A 12,973-nucleotide genomic window follows, 5' to 3' on the forward strand; every position below is an offset into this window, starting at 1 on the left:
CAATTTCCTGTTGACCACAACTCCGGTCTCTTGTGCCGCACAGCATCACGTAGGCGACCGAGTGCGAAGTTGTTGTACTGTTGTACTCTTTGGTCATTGTTTGACCCTGGGGCGTGCGTACTCGCGGTGTGCCACACAGCGAGAGTCCAAGAAAGCAGTCAGCATCACTTTGACGTTTCTGAGCATTTGGCAGGCCTTCTTTGGTATTGGGGACGTGGAATGCTTCTACTGTGACGACTGGGATTTGGTTTCCGGGTCGTACCCGTACACCCAAGACTCGTTACCAGTGATTATGGTGTTGATGAAGTCGGGGTCACTGTTTGTGGAATCCAGCGTGTCCTGTGAAACTTCAACCCGAAGCTGCTTTTGCTCCACCGTGAGCAGCTTCCGCGCGAATTTCGCCGCAACTCTCTTCATGGCCAAATCTTCGGTGATAATGGAATGTGCAGAAAAAGTACTGATGTTCACCTCTTCCGCAATTTCTCGGATAGTCACACGACGGTCCCGCATCACCAGAGCGTTCACTTCGGCAATGACGTGGCCATTTCGGCATGTTGATGGCCGACCGGAGCGTGGCTCGCTCTCCACCAATGTGCGGCCATCTTTAAACCAGTTGTACTATTGCTTAATTTGTGTGCTGCTCTAAGCATCATCACCGAAAACCGTCTGAATATTCCGAATGGTTTCCACTTGGCTGTCGCCCCGTTTCTGCCAAAATTTGATGCATTAGCGCTGCTCCTGTCGCACCGCCATTTTGCTTGCACTAAAAAACCGACGAGAGCATTGTGCACTACCTTACTCAAACGCTGCCTCCCAGCGACTGACGCTATCGGCAGGCGGGAAAAAATTCGTGCATGCGCACGACGGTTCAAGGTCTGCTGGTGCAAGCGCGCTTGTTTCATATCCATCAGGTGTTCGCAAAAAAAAAATAAGGTCGGATACTTTTCTAACAGACCTCGTAAAGAACCCACCTGAAGTATAGCCAGTATCCCCCCCAAGCAGTGTTTCGTAGCCCCTTTAAGGCCCAGCTTAAGTGTATTCCTCCAGTTTTAGCGCGCTATAGAATCACCGGCATGTCTCGGATAGCTAAGCTGCTCAACGTGAACCCAGCACCAGGCCTTAGCAAACATTGAACGCACTCTGAAGTTAACGAGATTAGTTGTGGTTGCTTTGCAGCGGGGTCCCTGAAACACACGCGAAAGTTCGCCCTCGGGTGAGGGTAAACAACTGAGGGTGGAAGCTGAGAGGGGAACTGACAGGGCCGGCTCACTCGGCTCTCCTAGCAGGGAGCGGGTGAGAAAAAGCGCGGCGTAGTCTGGGAAGGGACGGCAAGGCTTTGTAGGCTTGCTTCTAGCAAAGGCAGCGTTCACAAAAGTCACGCGCAAAAAGCTACACAGCGCGCTCATGCAACACTGCTCTTCCTGGCTTTAGCGTATTTTGCAAATTAGCATAAACGCTGCGCATTTTTTTTTAATTTATCAATTAACCTGACTTACTATTCAGAATTTTTTTTTTTTTTCAGGTGTCTAGTCACTTGAGGTTTATGGTATGATTTCGAAGGAGAAAGCTTGGGTTGCCATCGCTTCAGATTAATCACGGATAAACAAAACGCGTGTTATTGCAGTATGTTTAGGAACGGTTCGAACGTGCAGCACTTACTGGTGTGTACTGCTTGCTGGCTGGGCGCGGCAGCGGCTAGATTCTGGACCTACCCCAACTTTTCGCGCGTTTTACTTCGAACCGTCGAAAGGCACTCGCACAAGCTGTATTTTTCAGAAAAGGCGCGGTTAGTTGTTTGATGCGCCTTTTGCAGTCGAGTTTCTCCGGATCTCAAATGCTAACGAATTTCAGTAATAAGCCCACAAATTTCAAAACAGAAAGTGACGTTACGGAAGGGCGAAATCACCTTCACATAAAAAATTATTTGACTTCTCAAAAGCAACACGCATGATTTCTCTCATGGCAGTCCCAAGTTGTGCTGGATATACTGTGAGCGAAGCATAAGATATTCTCGCTTTGGAACGTTCTTCAAGAATTTCCGCGCGACGTTAAGCGTATTCATTTACATGCTCCCTAAGGAAACCTGACTCGTATGGCATCTGATACAAGACCGTCGAAGATGTTAGCGCTCCATGACATTCCTGAAGTAGCCTCCGCAAAAATCTCTTTTCGTTCTTTTAAATCCTTCCGCCTTTTTTTGGGCAGATGAAAAGGCAGAAAGAATTCTCTCTTATATGTCAACCTCAGGACGACCTGCCTGCATAAAATCGCTGACCAACCAGCACTAACAAAGAGGAATACGCAGCGTAAAGCTCATTGGCTGACAGCTATAAACAATTTTCAGCACTGCATGACTAACGTTCCAATGTCCAAGCTATAGATTAGGCGGTGATGGCGGACTAGTTGCGCTGATCATTTTTCTCTCGCCTGCGTTTAGCGAAGATATATTTGAGTGCGGTTAAGATAACTAGAAAGCAGCAAACCGGGCATGAGATAACATTAAATCATTGTAACCTGTCTATTCTGAAAGGAGAGCGCCAGGAAATGGACTTAGCGCGCCAGAAGACAAGCGGGCGTGCGATGGCAGACGTGGAAGCATGCATGACAATAACCTTCACTGCCAGCTTCCGCGCGTGGCAACTATTTCCCATTACAACGCACTATTCCCTTGTGCCGCTTGTATTGTTTCCCTGTTTTCAGTTCGTTATTTTCCGAGCTCACCTACGGGGCTCATCCATTTTTGCTCTTGAATGGCCGCCGTAGCTATTCCAATGGCGTTCGGCGACTGCGAATGAGGCCGCGGCATCAACTACGGGCTGGGGTTGCGCCCATTTCGATGGAGGACAAATGCAAGGACGCCCGTTAGTGCTAATATTTCCATGTAGGTTTAATAAGCCTATACGGTTGAAATTAATCAGACGCCTTGCACTACGCCGTGCTTCATGCGGTCTTGCGAAATAAAAATATTTCGGACAGTTCAATCACTGTTCCCATTTTCGGGCGTTGTTGTCAGAGCTTTAGTATATATTAACAGCTCTGTTGCATACATTTTTTTGCACGCTAACGAGACAGAAGAGCCGCTAAGCGCCACGGCGTGACTTTTCTGCATGGTGCGAGCTTTGCTGAAAGAGCACGGAAGCAGGAGGTTTGCGCGCTGCAGTGGAATGCTTGCAGGACCTTGGCAGTGTAGTTATTGTCAGGTACCCAGACTACACCTCAAAAAAGATGATATGCCTAGTCTATAGAAAGACCTATGTAAACACGAGGCGCTGTTTGTTGACACATCACTGAGCAGACATGACTAACGGCACATTACAAGCACGACAAGTTATGCGCATGATTATCTCTGTTACTGTGAGCCTCTTACGGCATGCATGGTGATGTGTGCTTTGTAACACATGTAGAGTGGGGGAAGGGAGATATAATGATGTATTTCGAATCACATTTCATTGCGATTCTTTTTGCACTTTCACTGCCCCATGCCCTCACTAAAATCGGGCACACAGACGGACGGATCGCAAGAATAGAATCGGACGAAAAGAACTGTATCACAGTCGCCTGACATTCGTGCAGCGCCTTTCCTCCTTTGGTTACGAGCAAACTCAAGAACGAAGCGATAGGAGCCCTCGAGCCAAAGGCTTGGACCGATTTTCATGACGCTGCGGTTAATCCGATTAAGCTGTGGTATCCCCTTTAATAAACCCCCCTCCCTCCTGCCATGTGTTGCCATATTGGATCAAATGAGGCGCCTCTCTTGGTCGTGAAAAACGCCAATACATGATTCGATGCGGCGAGCACACAGATGTTCCGAAATGGGCTCAAACCTCAAAACAACTTCGTGGCCGACACGTGCTCGATAGTACCGGTGCGAAAGTTGGAATTTCTCCACCCGTGCGCAAAGTGCTGCTGACTCAGCGTGTTCCCGGTTGCGTGCTTCAGCTGCTTTGTCAGGCGCCGACGTCAGCGGCGCACATGAAAGCAGGCGTGCAGTGCGCTGTCACAGTGGTGCATTCTCCGCAGCGTACGCTGAATAAACAGAGAGGAAAGCGCACCTGTATCTTTTACTGCCCCCCCCCCCCCCCCCCTTTCCTCCATGTTTATTTCTTTTTTTTTTCGACTGCACAAGCGTGCTGCGTCGAGCGTGAGAGGAAACGCGTTCGTTTACTTTACAAAGCTTCATCGTGAACTATAGCTGTATCCACTTCGCGTTACCAGAAATCCCGAGAAACGCACCTGCATTACTGTACAGCGCGGATTAGTCACCACCAATAAACCGCTGCTGGCCAACCTCTGCGACAGCATTTCCGCCGCAGAGTGCATAAGCGCGAGTATGAAGCGCTCGGTTCTTGGTCGGCGAATTAAATCACAGAGGCCACCGCGACAATCGTAACGCTCGCCGTTTGCTCACCGCTCTCCGGAAGCTGACAGGCCACGATCAAAGCCACCTGCTCGAAAACCGCCAGCCCGCAGGGTGACGTCACCATCGAGGTCCTGAGTACGGTGGTCGGCGCGGCGCAGCGCAACCCATAGGCGGGTGATCGATGTCGTGACCGATGCGTTCGTGTTTTTAGGGTGGCTAGACTAGCTACGCTATCTGTGTGTTTCGGAGCGAAGAAAGCGATGCGGCGAGAGGAAGTTTCAGGGGCCCTTCCAAGATACCCGGCGCCATATTTCTCTCAGTACTTTTTGCAATCCGCCGCGGGGGCTGAGTGGTTAGAGCGCTCGGCTACTGAGCCGCAGTTCCCGAGTTCGAACCCGGCTCGGGCGGCCGCGTTTCGATGGATGCGAAACGCAAAGGCGCCCGTGTGCTGTGCGATGTCAGTGCACGTTAAAGATCCCCACGTGGTTGAAATTATTCTGGAGCCACAGCACCTCTTTCTTCTTTCACTCCCACCTTCCTCCCTTCCCCCACGGCGCGGTTCGGGTGCCCACCGAGGTATGTGAGACAATTACTGCGCCATTTCCTTTCCTCAAAAACCAACCAACCAACTGCTTTTTGCGCCTAACGCTACCAAGCGCTGCCTGGGCGTCGCCTTATTGTTCGTTAAACCGCTATGGATTAGTAGCGCCAGGCGGAAAAAGCAGTCCAGCCAGCAATATGACGGCACACAGATTGGAAAGTAGGCTGCGAATCGCGAAAATGGCTAGCACCGACCACGCGAAGTTCGATCGGAAGTCAAAATGCAGACTGCACAATATCGATGACGTTGATATTGATCGTGACTTTAGCATTCCTGATGCGGGTAAGTATGCACAGTTTGCTGTTAGATGGTGGACAGAGAACAAGTATTATCGGTCTTTCCTCGAGCTGCAAACGATGCACATTCACCCGCACGAAGAAACCTGAAGTCAAGATCAGTATGAACGTCATTAGTATCGCATAGCGGCCGAAGAAGACCATTATATCTTTTCTTGAGTGGCGGTCTCTTGATTTCATGTAAAAGTGACAGTATAAAACAGAAGAACCAAGAGGTCAGCTATGCTCAGGCATTTTGTTCAGCCCTCTTGCAGAATAAAATGCGATAGGTCACTTTAATCCGGGGCATGTTGTGACTAAAATTTTCGCCTTCACAATGATATGGACCAAGCATTTCTGCATCTGATGTCTGAGGTTGAAAATTTTCAGTCCTGCGATAGTCCAGAGCAGCAACAGAATACACCAAAGTGGAGTATACTTTCTCCGCGGGAAAATAATCTGAATTGCCGTGGACCTGAGCCCATGTCAGATGTGCAGCTCTAAAGGAAGCCACACCATACTTAATCAACTCTGCCACGAGCTTCATACCATGATTTCTTGTAAAACAGCGCAACGGCACAAGGCCAGAGGACAAGAAAGGACGATACACAGCGCTGACTAACAACAGAATGTTTATGCAGTAAGCCATGCTTATAAAGGCGCCAGCGACACTGAAAAACAGAAAAATACACAGAACCATGACAGATATCCCTCCGACCAGGCACGTATTTGATAACACAAGGCTAACACATGTGCAAAAATTCATGCTCTTTCTGCAAGATAGCGACAGAAGGGGTGCTTACACACCTCTGACCCAGCTTCAAGATCTCAGACGCTTCGATAACTTCTCTAGTCAGCTGATCTTTGTGTCTATCAAAAATCCTGCTTTTGTCATACAGAGGCTGGCACGAACAATCACGACAGTGAACACCGATGTGGCGGGCAGCATTCTTGACATCATTTTTGTGCTCCCTCAGCCTATCGTTCAAACAACGACCAGTTTGTCCAACATAGGAACCACCACAACTCAAAGGGATCGAATAAATCAGATTCTCTACGCACTTCACAAATTTTACCTCATGCTTTTTTGTACAGACGGGTTCACCTTCATTTGACTTTTTGGGGCCATTTACACGCGCGCACAAACTTCTCAATTTCACAGGAGCCGAAAACACAACATCTACTCCGGCTCTCTTACCTATTCTTTTCAAATTATGCGAGACAACATGAATGTAGGGCATGACAGACACACTTTTTCTTCTGGTACTGTGGTCGACTGCGGCAGAAAGTTTCAACTTTTTCAACATCCCCTCCGCTACTGCTGCTAAGACGTTGAGGGGGTATCCTGCACTAACGAGCCTCTGAACCTGATGATAAAAACTACAAAAACTATAAAAACTGTATGACAAAAGCAGGATTGTTGATAGACCCAAAGATCAGCTGACTAGAGAAGTTATCGAAGCGTCTGAGATCTTGAAGCTGGGTCATAGGTGTGAAGGCACCCCTTCTGTCGCTATCTTGCAGAAAGAGCATGAATTTTTGCACATGTGTTAGCCTTGTGTTGTCAAATACGTGCCTGGTCGGAGGGATATCTGTCATGGTTCTGTGTATTTTTCTGTTTTTCAGTGTCGCTGGCGCCTTTATAAGCATGGCTTCCTGAATAAACATTCTGTTGTTAGTCAGCGCTGTGTATCGTCCTTTCTTGTCCTCTGGCCTTGTGCCGTTGCGCTGTTTCACAAGAAATCATGTCAGACCAACAAGCCCATCAGTTATTGTTGTACTCCATACCATGACTGTCTAACTCTGTTCGTAAGCAACTGCTCCGGTGAGGTGGTGTGCGTGTGTGTGTGCGCGTGCGCGCGTGTGTGTGATCATCGGGAATGCAAACATTAATAGTCCAATGTTCATTTTTATCTGAACGATAATAAGAAAGTAGAAGAAAAGACAATCACCTGCCGCCAGTGAGATCCCACCGGCAGCATTTGGTTGTCTTTTCTTCTAATCAGCTAACTTTCATTAATTTCACGTTGATCAACACCTCAAATAAAAAAAATCACCTTCACTGCCCTTGGCTTCAATGACTGTTGGCTTGCTTCGTATCTAAACTGTCAAGTTAGCACTATCTTATGGCTTCACGTTTCTCGTCTTTCTTTAAGGTGATTTCCTGCAAGACCAGCTACTTTAACATGAAAACTGTCTTCTGAGCAACACAGTCCTAGGTAAAAAAAGAAAAGAAAAGACCGGGAGGTTGAGATTCTTAACCTACAAAGCGAAAGCACGGCTGGCAACACAAAGTGACAGAGGTCAGTTTGATCACATTTCTCCTTTCAAACGCGGCTTCCGCGGCCTGCGCTGTGCACGACGAGAGACACACGCCTTAAGTTCAATCCTTCCTTCCCGGCTGTCCAGGGACCGTTCACACGAAGCAAATTAGACAGCCTACTCGAGCCTTGTCCGCAGCTTAGACCACGGTGCTAGAGTGGTCTGACCCTCTGCTCGATTTGAGGAGAGCAAAGGCGCATAACTGCCTCATTTTACTAGTAGAGAGAGAGAATAAAATTTATTTAATAGCAAAGATAAATACCTTCGACAGCTCAACCACACACAAAAAAAACACGAACGCTAGCTGGAAACAATTTTTAGTCGCCGTTCATGTTTTTATCTCACGGCGCGGTTGAGGTGTCCACCGGCAAAATATCAGCCAATTATGTGTCTTTCCTTTCCGCAAATCTGGCGGAGGGTCCGACTGCAAATAAGGCTAGACTGGAATCTAGCCTTATTAGATTAGACATATCTATTAGATCTTATCGTATAATTGAGCAGCAGAAAGTGAGCAAGGACGTTGAAGAAACATACAGACGATGACGATTCTGCACTGTCAACTGCAGAATTTATTTGAAAAACCGCACATTTATCTTGAAGAACAGCCACTACATCGAAAGATAATCCATCGTCTTCTGCTTGCATCGCCGCGCAGGTACTTCACCTCTTTTTTCGATAGGCAAACTGATGCCTTGTTGACGCATTGCTCTCCCGAATCACGGATGGCCCAGGCTTCCAGGATCTCTCGTGCCAGCTGGTCTTTGTTTTTTTTCAGCACCTGCACGTGGTGAAGGTCAGCGAGGCTTCTTTGCTTTTTGCATGATTCGCAATCCCTGCAGTGGATTGCAATGTTTGTGCAGGACTTCCCTGCTATCGCTGTGGCGCGTTCTCTCGCTCTGTCATTAACAAACCTCCCGGTTTGTCCGATGTAATGCTTTCCGCAGAAAAGGGGTATGCGAAACGCGATGCCTTGAATGCACTCAGAAAACTTCGTTTTGTGCCCGATTTTACACACGGATTTGTTTTCTTCTCCATTCACTCGCGCACACACGCTTTTCGCTTTTTGCCGCCGAGAGAATGATCTTGATGTTGTATTTCTTTCCAGTCTTTTCAAGATTGTGAGTCAGCCCATGGATATATGGAAACATGGAATAATTCGTTCTTTCCGTGGTTTCCTCGGGAGCGCTATTCTTTTTCTTGCCGTTTTTTTTTTCGGCAGCACGATGTTTTCTGCTATGTTGCATAGCAATGTCTCCGGGTATCTCGCTTCTTGCAGCCTAGTAATTTGTTGCTGGAAGCTCTGGCTCATCTGATGTGGACAGGACTTGTTTAGGGCAGACAGCAACGCCACCCTCGCAATTCCTTTTTTGACCGTCTTGGAGTGGTTCGGGTTGAGTGGGAGGAACCGTTTCTTAGCTCGAGGCTGGTACGACAAACATAGGTGCCCTGGCGAGAATTCAAGGTGTAAGTCTAGGAAGCGTAGGACGCCGTGCTCAGGAAGCTCCGATGTGAATCTAAGCCCAGGACGTCACTTATTAAAGGTGGTCAATGCGTTGTCTTTCAGGATCTCCGTGTCACCTCCTTTCTGTTCGCATAGCATCAAGCAATCGTCGACGTATCGAACGATCCTCACGATGCGTCTGTCCTTGGTAGCTTCGTGAATTCATTGGTCGCTGGCCGCGAGGTGTAGATCACTAAGTGCAGGAGCGGCTCTGGAGCCGATGCAAACTCCACTCCTCTGAACATACAGCTTGCCTTCGTGGGAAGCGATGGTGGACCTAAGGTAGCTACCAACAGCTCCAGAAATGTGGCTACTGATACTCCGGCGGCGTTTTGAAACGATACTGCCCCCTGATTCTCGATCGTTTCCCGTAGCACATTCGAAAAGCAATCGAAGAGCATGTGTGCGCGAGTGAATGGAGAAGAAAACAAATCCGCATGTAAAATCGGGCACAGAACGAAGTTTTCTGAGTGCATTCAAGGCATCGTGTATTGCATACCCCTTTTCTGCGGAAAGCATTACATCGGACAAACCGGGAGGTGTGTTAATGACAGAGCGAGAGAACACGCCACAGCGATAGCAGCGAAGTCCGGCACAAACCTTGCAATCCAGTGCAGGGATTGCGAATCATGCAAAAAGCAAAGAAGCCCCGCTGACCATCACCACGTGCAGGTGCTGAAAAAGAACAAAGACCAGCTGGCACGAGAGATCTTGGAAGCCTGGGCCATCCGTGATTCGTGAGAGCAATGCGTCAGCAAGGCATCATTATCTTTCGAAGGAATGCCTGTTCTTCAGGATAAATATGTGGTTTTTCAAATCAATTCTTCAGTTGTCAGTGCAGCATCGTCCTCGTCTGTATGTTTCTTCAACGTCCTTGTTCACCTTCTGCTGCTCAATTATACGATCATGAACCAACTAGCTCACCAATCCACCTCATTAACTATTACATCTGTCTAGTCTAATAAGATCTATTAGAATAGATACGTCTAATCTTATTCGCGATCAATCATTTCTTGGTTTTGTGGAAAGAAAAGGCGCATAACTGACTCACGACGTGGGCACTTGAACTACGCAATGAGGAAAAAAGGCTTTCCTCCTCTCAACTTGTGCCGCTGGCTAGACCGCGATACGCGTGTGATGCTGATGGGTTACACGGCTGCTGTTGTACTGGTGTTTGACGATTTAAGCTATTACAGATTTCGCTGTAAAAAAAAAAAAATCTTGTGCCCTTAGTCCTCTAAAAAATATCTTAGCCATTCGCTGCTACTTACGGATGAGACCAAGAGACGGGAAGGGACAATGCCCCATTCCTTCATCCACTCTGTGTCCCACTCCTGACAACTGCGTCGAACACAAAACAATGGCGTTTCACGCCAACTCATTTGCAGCCGCGCATGAATTTTCGGTAGCCTAAAACACATCGAGAGAGCCTATTTCAGATTAAAGAGTACTTATCGCTTCCTTTTCGTCGGCTGGTTTTGACTTGAGCGTCAAGCAAAGTGATTGATGGATATTTACTTTTGAGCGCCTCCCGCCACGGTGGCTCCACCACTCGCCAGGTAGCTCCATCGAAATTCGACCGCCGCGGCCGGGATCGAACCCGCGTCTTTCGGGTCAGCAGCCGAGCACCATAACCGCTGAGCCACCGCGGCGGCGAAAAAAAAATGCCTTTGGCATTCGGCTGATGACCACAAGGTTGCAGGTTCGATCCCGGCCGCAGCGACCGCATTACGACGGAAAAACGCCCGTGTGCTGCGCGATGTCAGCGCACGTTAAAAGACTCCAGGTGGCCTGAATGAATCCGGAGCCCTCCACTCATAACCCATGCGTCGCTGCGGGACGATAAACCCAACAATTCGCACTTACTTTTGAGCGCCGAAAGCACAACACTTTCTAAAAAAAGTTTTGCGCACCAGACATGTCAGCCATTCCAAATAACGCTGCCAGTACCTTCGTGTCATCCACCTGACTATTTTGTCACTTTGCTGAGTCTATAGATGGACGAATGAATTCGACTGTCTGACTGACTTACTCAACCAGCTGTGTTCAGGTCAGTGACATATTGCCTAGAGGAAAGGAAAACAAAGCACTGCGGATGAGGCAGCAGACGCGAGTGGAGGATTTTCTAGCTGACATTAAAAAAGAAATTTACGTGGGCGGGACATGTTAAAGGGTAGAACTGACAAGCGGCGGTCGATCAATAAAGTGGGTACGAAGAGAAGAAAAACATGATACATGAACAAGAACCAAATGGAGTTAGGAGTTCCTGAAATTTGCTGGCACGATGGAGCGCAGAAGTTGGAGAAAAGCAGGAATAACTTGGTCATTACCTCCGGTTACTCCCCACCCTTTCAATTTTTTTTTTATTGCAGCAGGCTTAGAAAAGCAAAACCAGTTATGCTTGGTATTTTTTCCCTTCGCATCACTTAAACACTCTGAGGCAAGTAGGTGAGGGCTGAATAGTTTAGATGACTATATGGTTAGTTTTTAATTGCCCAATTTTCTGGAACGACGCGCACACACCTTAAGCATATGCCACGTTGGTACAGGTGTTGGCGCTTCAAAGAAAGAAAAGAAGAGAGAGAAAGCACACACTGTTACGGGCGCCGCGTATACACCGAACAAGTATGGAAACTGCCACGAGAGACAACAGCGGAAGCGACGCGATAAAGCCCGCGGGAGCAATGGTCTTCCACGGATGCCGACTGCAGCCTTACTGCTGACTGTTGTCAAGGGGGTAAGAAGGTGGTCGCGATGCGATCAGAGGCACGTGTAACCGAGATGAAAAAATTCGACGCACGATTCGATATTCGGTACTGCGTTACTACAGCGCACCTGCTGAAGGTGATATTTGCGTTTGGATGAAGTTTTGTTGTTAATATGTTTTTTTTAATGTCACCGAAGCATTGAAGCAGTGGGGGTGGATTTGTAAGTTACTATAGGAGGGGGCGGATGGGGGGATTCTTATTTGCGCAATGTATTTCAGGGCTTCTTGCGCAAAAAAAAAAAATAAAGGTTTCGCCTTGGTTTCCCGTAGAAAAATCTTCGGCTGTGGACGGAGGGCGGGTGGGGAGTCATATACACTTTACCTTGTATTTTTTTCAGGCTCTGAATTTGATTTACCAGTAATTAACGTATAAATAATCGTTAATTCCTCGCAAAGAACTTCTAGCTGTGTTTACAAGTGCCATCGCCAATAAAAAGTCGTGAAAGTTAAATGATGGAACAGTGAGACAAAAACGCAAGCAGAAGTAGATTTCTAAAACGTGGGTTGCCATGTTATCGCCGAGTTCTTGCGCTATGGGTGCAGCGAGAGGGCGGAGCATCACGTGGTCTTCGATGCAACCAACTGCCGCTTAACTGTCGCGGTAACCGGAACATGACACTTTTTCGTGGCGCTTATGCATGATTTCGAGTGTCCTTTTATGCAGTAGAGAAACCTGTTTAACCAGGTAACTGTCTAGCGAGCGATGACAGTGAACAGCGCTACGCTAGCAGACGACGTTTGGTGACGAGTAGGAGCCTCCCAGTCGGCGTAGCCGAAAACGCACAGTACACCGCCTCACACACCCCTGGCTTCCGCACTTATTTTCTTTTATGGCTGAGTGTAACTCCTACTCGACAGCCAGCTAGCTGCGGTGTGCATGTCAAAGACACTGACCTTGTTCGGTTAGAACCGAATTTCGAGAATAGAATTGAGCGTATTTTTTTTTTTTTCCCCAGTTTAAACCGAAAAGTCGGAACCCTACTCATAACTCCGGCACAGACATGCCCAGAGCAAGGCGTTTCGAACCGTTTGGAGGCGTCTTATAACCACGCACCTCACCCAAAGACGACAACCGGCAGTGCGATGTACCGTCTTTGTCAAAAGTAACCAGGCTTCATGGTTTGGTTCTAGCTTGTATAGTGGAGCC

Source organism: Amblyomma mixtum, chromosome 3 (assembly GCF_055824585.1).
Source record: "Amblyomma mixtum isolate Tamu chromosome 3, ASM5582458v1, whole genome shotgun sequence".
Taxonomy (NCBI): domain Eukaryota; kingdom Metazoa; phylum Arthropoda; class Arachnida; order Ixodida; family Ixodidae; genus Amblyomma; species Amblyomma mixtum.